The sequence below is a fragment of the Carlito syrichta genome, unplaced genomic scaffold, assembly GCF_000164805.1.
Source record: "Carlito syrichta isolate Samal-C Ts95f unplaced genomic scaffold, Tarsius_syrichta-2.0.1 Scaffold104837, whole genome shotgun sequence".
In the NCBI taxonomy this organism is placed as follows: Eukaryota; Metazoa; Chordata; class Mammalia; order Primates; family Tarsiidae; genus Carlito; species Carlito syrichta.
Window position 1 is genome coordinate 86,326 of NW_007048933.1, and position 8,334 is coordinate 94,659.

An 8,334-nucleotide genomic window follows, 5' to 3' on the forward strand; every position below is an offset into this window, starting at 1 on the left:
GTGCAGGGTCGCGCTCACGGCCGGCCCCCCGCGTCCTTCCACCTCAGCCTTCCCGGTGGCCGCAACTACGGCACGCACTACCACCCCAGCTCATTTTTCATCGACTGCAGAGACGAGGTCTCGCCCTGTTGCCCAGGCTGGTCTCCAATCCTCCTGCCTCCGCCTCCCAAAGTGCTGGGACTACAGGCGTGAGCCACCACGCCCAGCACTTACGTCCCATTTTTTAAAATAGTGGTGAAAAGGAATTACACAGATGTACCATCCCGGCCCCTCATCCGGTGTCAGGTCGGCAGTGCTGGGCACGCTCACCGTTATGACATTTCTCCAGAACATGCTCGTCTTGCAAAGCTGAGGCTTCTTCTCCATTCTCATCACACACACGAAGACGCGTTCTGAGGGACTGGGACTCTCTAGTGAGTGTTCCTGCTTTATCAGGGTACCCTTGGTTGAAACTGGGTTTTTCCACTGTCAGTGCCCAGCAGGGAAGAGCACAGGTCCTCAGGGAGCTGTCCTGAGCCACCTCGGACCCACCGGCAGTCCCACACGACACTGCTTTTGGGCCCCGGCACGCATGTCAGCACCTGGGAAGGGCGCCTTGACCTTGCCGACTCTCCCAGAGGTTCCTGGGCACCTTCCAAGGGCCCACAGACCATACTTTGGGCACCACTGATTTGGATGAGCGTCTCAGGAAGACCCCTTGGTGGCAGGAGAAAGGAGAGGCACTGGAAAAGCAGGGAGACCAGCTAGTCCGAGGGGAGGAAGGGGAGGCCTGGATCTGAGGAAGGGATGTCGCCGAGGAGGGGAGACGGGCCGAGGCACCGTCCGGGGGTGGTGTTGGCGCGGAGGGCGGCCGCATGTCTCCGAGATTACGAAGCGGTGGCCTCTGTCTTTCGCCAGATTCCATCCCTCCCTCCCTTCCGTGCATTCAGTTTACATCGTTAACCTACATTTCTCAGGACAAGTTGGAAGTTTCCTGGTACCATAATACTACGAATAAACGAACCTAAACTCAGCAAGCGATGCACTTGGAAGAGAAGCGAGCTGTTTGGGCATCAGCCTCCATTTCCAATTTCAGCTGGAGAATTTGTGACTGTATTCCTCATCAACTTAGGGATTTGTGCAAACAGTTTTGAACATGAGTAACACGTGTGTGCAGTTGCATGTAGTCTGAGCGGTGCTGGGGACTGCTTTCTTTCCCCTGCCCAGACTCACAGCAGTGGGAGAGGATACTCCAAGTCGGTCGGGGGTCTTGCTCTCGCTCTGGAGGTTTCCGCTGAAGGCCTCTCCCCTCTCCCCCGCAGCGTGGATGCTTCGCCCTCGGAAGGCGCGCCACCGGCCGGGGCTTACGGAGGCGCCCCGCGCTTGCTCCCCAAGGCCCAGCACCCTTCCCACGCGCTCCTGATGGAGGACGGCTTCACCCAGCAGGTGTACCACAGGTTCCGCCAGCGCTGCCTGACCGGTAAGACGGGGTCCTCCCTCTGGCCACGTGAGACGCGAAAGCGGGATCCCAGGGTGCTGTCATTAGGTTGCTGCCTTCTTTCTTGCTAGACTTGCAGGTCGTTGCCTTGAGCGAGTGTGTGTGTTTGCCTTGTTTGTTTGTGTATTTTATAGCCTGGACCCATTGGGAAGTGCAGTTCAGCATATCCTTGTCCCGGTCGACAGATGTTTCTTTTTTTTTTTTTTTTTGAGTTGGAGTCTCACTCCGTCACCCAGACTGGAACCCAAACCTGCAGGCTCAGGCAGTCCCCCCACCTCAGCCTCCCAAAGCGCGGGATTACAGGCTGAGCCACTGAGCCCGGCTGACAGATGTTTCTGATCTGGCCTGCGAGTCAGCAGATGGGCTACGATTTGTCCTCTGTTTAGAGGAAGCCCACATGCATGATGAGGATTAGGATGTTTGCGCTTTCTTCCTGTTGCGTGAGCTTCTGCTGGCTTGGCTTTTCACAGCATGTCTGATGAAACAGTGTCGTGTTCTTTTGACCTCGTCCAGAGAGAAAGCGCTTGGGCGTCGGCCAGTCGCAAGAGATGAACACCCTCTTCCGCTTCTGGTCCTTCTTCCTCCGAGATCGCTTCAACAGCGGGATGTATGAGGAGTTCCGGCAGCTGGCTTGGGAGGACGCGAGGGAAGATTACAGGTCGGATGTCGTCGAACGACTTGACGCTGGGGCTTTCTGTTGTTGGAGTCTCACTCCATCGCCCAGACTGGGGTGCAGTGGCACGCTCCCGACCACCGCATCCTCACCCTGCTGGGCTCTGCCGCAGCCTTCCAAGGAGCCGGAACTACAGGCGTGCGCCACCACGCCCGGCTCATTTTTGATTTATTGTAGAGACGAAGTCTCGCCAAGTTGCCCGGGTGGGTCTCGCACTGCGGGCTCAGGCAGTCCACTCGCCTCGGCCTCCCAAAGTGCTGGGATGACAGGCTGCGCCACCGAGTCTGGCCATACCCTGGGGTTTTTGAAGACTAGCCCTGACGTGGCTGCTGTGACGTGCCCCCTGAGGGCGGGTTGGCAGCTGGGCGAGGGCGGATGGCTTCCTGTTGCTGATAGCAGCGTGGTCCTGGCCTTGGAAGGCTGGACGGCGCGCGTGCAGGCAACAGCTCCGACGCCGAGGTGCCAGGCCTGCTCAGCTGGGCCTGACTCGGGGCCTCCCGGGGCCGCAGTCCAGGAGCTGGCGAGGCTGTCCTCCCTGGAGACCGGCCTGGCCAGAGGCTCTCCCACTCACAGTTCCCGGCCATGTCGGCCTCCTCACGGGGCGTGTCACGGCGTGGCCTCCCCGAGACAGGAGGGAGGGGGGAGAGCCTCCGAGACGGGGCCTCGCGTCCTGGGTGGCCACCGCTGTGTTGCCCGCGTAGACCAGCGCTGGGGTGCAGTTGCGGGGGGCTGCATGAGGGTGTGAGCACTGAGCTACAGGGTCGTCAGCCGCCACCTGAGGCCGGCACAGGGGCCACTGGCCTTACGGTTCTTGCGGACACCCCCTGGACCCCTGCATGCACGTCCATGCAGCCCGCTGGCATGTGCTCCCAGCTGAGCTTGTCAGGGTTCCTCCAGGACCGGAGAGCAGAGTCTCTTGACTGGCCCGGTCTTGCTCGGCTGTTCCTCCCAGTCCTCTGGGCAGCAGGCCAGGGCCCCCTGCCGCCTGGGGACACCTGGCGAGTCCTTCCTCTTCCCGCCTTCTGCCGCCCCTCCCTCTCCTCCCCCGGATTTGTGTCCCCTGCTCCTTTCATCCGGCTGAGACCTTCTTCCTTCCGAAACGTCAGGGAGTCTGAGTGACTGCGGGGCTGGTGAGGCCAGGGCAGGAGTGTGGCAGGGCCGCCAGGTGGCCCGTGCAGGCCGGTCGCTTGCGTGAAAGGGAGCTGGGAGCCCGGGAGGGAGGGAGGGAAGGAAGAAGCCTCCATCCAGCGGCCTTACCCGCCTTTCTGCCCTCGTGCGAGTTCTGAAGCAGGCGCCTCTTGCAGATCCCTGCTTAGGGTTATGCCATCCATCAGGGGTCGTGGTCGCGAAGAGGAATGCGAGGTGCTACCCATCACTTTCTCTGATTAAAAAACTCATATTGCATTTGTGCTGTCGTATGTGAAAACAAAGCCCACTTACTTTTCCTCGAATCCTTGCCTAGGTGACCAGCCGCAGGTGCATGGCACGTGTGCCTCATCGCCGGCGTCTCTGGCCGGTCCCAGGACTGTGTCACGTCCTCTCCCGCCACTTTTTCTGGCTCCTGCTTTCCTGGTTTGCGCTCTTTCTCGTGAAGCCATTCATGGCTGCAGCGGTGTATCGGAGTTGGCACCAACAGCGAGACCGGCCGTCCTGGCGGTCGCCCTTCTCAGTCAGGCTGTGGTCTGCTGCCCCTGAGGCGGCCATGAAATCAACGCGGTGGTTCTGACTTGCTTAAAAAACGCAGTGGGGAACATCAGACCGCCCCGGGCATAGCGATTCGTGCATACACAAATGTAAGAGTTGTTTGGCAAAACTTACACACGTGTTCTTAGACACACAATGTACTGATATAGTTACAAGGTGAAGCATAACTGTTGGTCCAGTCTGAAAAGTCTGAAAGCCGTTGTTCTCACTGGTCTCTGCATATCTCACTAGTTGTGCAATTCGTGTGTACATGAGGACTTCCTAGCAACTTTCCTGATCCCAGTGCCACCCAAGTCGAAGTTGAGGGTTCCTCGTCCAAGCTCCTAGATGCATACCTCTGGGTATGTTTCTAGTAGATTTGTAAAACTGTTTGATCTTTTTGGCTCTGTTTCCTGCAGTATTTGCCACTAGCCTGTCAGAGTCTCACTCTGTCGCCCAGGCTGGAGTGCAGTGGCACGCTCACCGTCACCACAGCCTCGACCTGCTGGGCTCCGGCAATCCTTCTGCCTCAGCCTCAAGTAGATGGAACCACAGGCGCACGTCACCACGCCCGGCACAATTTTTGGTTTGTTGTAGAGACGAGGTCTCGCCAAGTTGTCCAGGCTGGTCTTGAGCCCCTGGACTCAGGCCATCCTCTTGCCTCAGCCTCCCAAAGTGCTGGAATGACAGGTGTGAGCCACTGCGCCCAGCACAAGATTTTGATAGATGCCTTTGTGGGGTTATTGTGAAGATTAAACAGCACACGCAAAAGGCTTAACCGTTAACTGACATATATCATAAGTGCTCAATAAATGGTTATTGCTATTAGGACTGTGGGTACTAAACCTGCCCATCGACCGGAAGCATCAGTGAGGTGATTTCAGGAAGGAGGGAGAGGGCTGGTTACGCCGCGTCAGGATGCCAGCGCCACAGATCTCTGTTCTTAAAAGAAGGAGATCATTATCCCCTTTTCTGGGGATTTAATTACCAGCCCAGGAGTCCCATCCAACTCTTTCTGACCCTGAGCCTTTGGGGCTTCTGCCCCTCCGAGCTGTCTGACAGGGCTCACTGCTCTCCATTCCAGAAGGGATGCTGCACTTTCGAGCTGTGTCATGGATGCCGTGCTTCCAGCCTTCGGCAATGACAGTAAAAATCCAAATACTTTCTACTTGATACAAATACCGTCTTGAGCGCTGGCCTTTACTAAGCCTCCTCCACAACTGAAAACTCCCTTCTCCAGAGGGGGGTGGGGGAGGCCTCGAGGCTTCGCCCCTAAAGACTCCACTGTCGTTGGTCTGGAGCAGGGATGAGTCTAGGTGAGGGCGAGGTTGAGGACCACCGGTGTCGGTGTCGCGGCCGCAGCCGGAGTGTCGAGGCGAGCTCAGCCCGGTCTCTCCAGGCCCTGGAAGCAAGGGGCTCAGGTCGGTGGCGGGCATGTCCTTGGCAGTCCGACCTGTCTCCATGTCTCTTGCCAGGAAGCCACCTGCTTATGGCTAGGCCGTCATTCTCCATCTTGAAGCTGGTTTGAAAGACACATGTACCCATGCACGCACACGTATGCACACACACACTCCCTGCTTCCTGGGACTAGCAGCCCGTGCCTGTTGTGTCGCCAGAATCGAGACACTCTTTCTTCTCCGCTGAGGCCCCCGAATGGCACAGATTCTCACCAAGGGGTCTTTGAATTATGATGTTCTTGGGTTGAGTCCTGGACTCGGTCCTCTTGCTACCGTCCTTGTGGCCTCGGCCCCTCTCCTGGCTTCTGCTCCCACCTTTAGTTGGAGGCTGAGCCCGTGTCATTTGAGTTCACGTCCAGAGCTTGTCCCGGCTCTAGGGGGTCACGGACTGGAGTGGGGAAACGCCTCTTCTGATCTGTGCAGCGATGATGGCCTTTAAGCCGCGGGTGTGCAGAGCTGTGCACGGGCCCTGCAGCCATGTCCGTATCGTGACAGTCGCACAGGCAGCCACACGGGGGTCCCAGGCCCAGAGAGAGGTCCTCGTCTCTCTGGAGTGACGCCAGTGACAAGCGCGTTGGTGTCATGTGCACTCACCCCGTCGGGATTGCTGGCTGGGGAAATATCTGCAACGCTCCCGAGGTGCCCCTAGCTCTCTTGCCCAGTTCTCTAGGAGTCCCGGAGAGAGACTCTGCCCCCCGAGGAAGCCGCACCCCAGCTGTGAAGGGCCGTCCTCGTCTGCTTGTTGATCTCAGGGCACCTTTGTGATGAGCCCCAGCCCAGGCAGCGGACGTGGCAAAGCCGCACGGGCCCTCTCGCCAGCGCTGCCAGAAGTCGGCATGCTGGGGTCTTGGCTTTTCCTGAGGAGCGTTTGCGCCAGGGTTTTTCTGGGTGCGGTGTCAGTGCTGCCAACGGTGTGCCAGACATGCTGTGGTAAGCCTTTGTTTCTTTATTTCTCTAGGTATGGGTTGGAATGCCTGTTCAGGTTTTATAGTTATGGACTGGAGAAGAAATTCAGACACGACATTTTTAAGGATTTCCAAGAAGAAACCAAGAAAGACTATGAATCTGGTAAAAACAACCACAGCACCAAAGCTCACTCCATTTGGCGATCGTAAGCTCTGTTTGGCCAGTCTGTCAGCACGCAGGGAGGGATCTCGTCGCCGTTTTCTTCAGGGCACACCATTTTAGGCTTCACGCCACGGGTACGGTCTTGACGAGGGGTGGGCACTGGAGCAGGGCCCATCCTGGGGGTGCTGGGAAGCGACTGCTCTCGAGGAGTTCCCGCACGGACACACCGTTTTGTCCTCACCTGGGCCAGACACGGCTCTTCCCTGCTGTTCCATTACAAGAACATCCTGGAGCAGGTGGGCCATGGGCCTCCAACCTGGACGGGCAGTGCTGCCCGGGGGCTGGGACTCAGGCTCTCGGCTGGGATTCCCCAGGACTGAGTCCATTTCTTCTACTTAGCAGCCGTGTGTCCTTGGGTAAATGACTTTCCCTTGCTGGCCTCAGTTTCTCACCTGTGGCATACACAGGGGCACCTAGCTTTTAGATTGTATGTGGTCCAAATCGGCTGATACACAATAAGGCAATTAAATAATACCTTTTACACAGAAGATGCTCAGTGAATGCTAGCCACTATCATTAAGTCATTACACGTCTTAGCTCAAGGTCTCGATGGAGTACATGATGGAAGACAGATGGCCATGGCTGGTAGGATTGTGTTGAATGGGAATCATTTCCGAAGTTTCACGTGACTTGCAGTGTCTGTTCTTTGTCGTTAGGTCAGCTATATGGACTGGAAAAGTTTTGGGCTTACTTGAAATACTCCCAGTCGAAGACACAGTCGGTTGACCCAAAACTCCAGGAATACCTCTGTGGCTTCAAGAGCTTGGAAGACTTCCGCACGGAGGTAAGTTTTGAGTGCTTTTCTCGATCCTTTTTAGTGCCTGGATATTTCTATCTGTCTCTCTCCCTTGGATGTTTCTGAGACGGGTCTTGCCGTCGCCCAGGTCGGAGTGCAGGGTCGTGGCGATAGCTCCTGGCAGCCTTGGGCTCCCGGCTCCAAGGGTCCTCCCGGCTCCAAGGGTCCTCCCGCCTCAGGCCCCAGAGTGCTGGGCTTCCAGGCATGAAGCCCTGCGCCTGACCTCAGCCTCTTATCCGTGACTTCCCGAACTTTGAGTTTGCAGTTTTTGTCTTTCAGCTTTTCATTTTGAAAATTTAGCTTTTCTGTTTTGAAATTAGAACTTGAAACGGGTGCAGTTATAGTTCAGAGAATTCCCGTGCGCTGTCTACCCAGACTCCCCAGATGTTAGCATCTTACACGAGTCTAACTGCGGTGCAATTGTCAGTTCGCTTTCGCGTTGATGTGCGCCTATGATTAAACATTTTCGGCCCGGCGTAGTGGCTCGTGCCTGAAACCTCTGCACTTCGAGAGGCCGAGGCAAAAGAGTCACTTGAGGCCAGGAGTTTGGGACTAGCCTGGACAACATAGTGAGACCACATCCCTACCAAAAAATTAGCCAGACGTGTGGGCGCACGTCTGTAGATCCAGCTTCTTCGGAGGCGGAGGTGGGAGGATTACTTGACCCAGGAGTTCAAATCTGCAGTGAGCTGTGATCGTGCCACTGTACTCCAGCCTGGGTGACAGAGTGAGACTCCGACTCAAAAAAAAGGTTTTTTTCCCAGCATTTAGTAATTTTTATCTGGACGTACGAATTGCTCACTAGCAGTGTGAAAACTTTTCCCCTCCCGTCCATCTAATTTCTGTACCACGTGGTGACATGGATTGAGGATTCCTGCATAATAAAATTAAAGCAAGAGTGTTGCGTCATGTGTGCAGGCAGGGACTGGCTTTCTTCATTTGATTTCTGGAGGAAAGGGAAAGCATTAAAAAAAAAGAATGGAAGCCGGGCTCAGTGGCTCAGCCTGTCATCCCGCGCCTTTGGGGGGCGGAGGTGAGTGGATTGCCTGAGCCCACGGGTTCGAGACCCGCCTGGGCAGTGAGACCTCATCTCGACAATAAATAAAAAAAATCAGCCGGG